This window comes from Podarcis filfolensis (assembly GCF_964270895.1).
Source record: "Podarcis filfolensis genome assembly, chromosome: 6".
In the NCBI taxonomy this organism is placed as follows: domain Eukaryota; kingdom Metazoa; phylum Chordata; class Lepidosauria; order Squamata; family Lacertidae; genus Podarcis; species Podarcis filfolensis.
Window position 1 is genome coordinate 68,708,859 of NC_139609.1, and position 580 is coordinate 68,709,438.

Consider the following 580-nt stretch of genomic DNA (forward strand, 5'->3'; position numbering starts at 1 on the left):
CTAGCACAGGGGTGGGGAACCTTTATTCTGCTGTAGTTGTCCTGGTACCACTTTTCCTACTTAGGCAAGAAAGAGAAAAACAGAACTGGATGTCACCAGCATGTTTAATGAGAGGTGCAGGCTAAAGCTGGTCTGGGTGTCCAGCCAAAAACCTCTCCTACAAAATGTTCGTGTTGCCAACAAAAGTCAGTCTTCTTAAATTGATTCCCCAAAGCCCTTTCCATTCCGCAGAATGCAGAATATACACCCCCCCCCCTCGCAAAATCACTGCATTCATTCTTCTCTACATGGAAACAAACCCCTTTCTTTCAATGGGACTTCCATTTTCAGTTGTCTCTTTAGGATTGCGGTTCACAACCCGAGTTGGGGTGAGGGGAGAGGAAAAAACGCCGTTGCTACTTTTAAATTCGTTGATGAGGAGGGAAATACGCTGTCCGGTCAGGGCTGCACTAAAAATCCTAACCGTCTAAAAAAAGCGGGACCGCATGTCTTCTTGGGGGGATTGTACGGCATCCCACTCACCTCTACCGTGGCTGCCATAGCAACGGGGGCCGGAGCGGCAGAGCCCCAACCGGAAGCA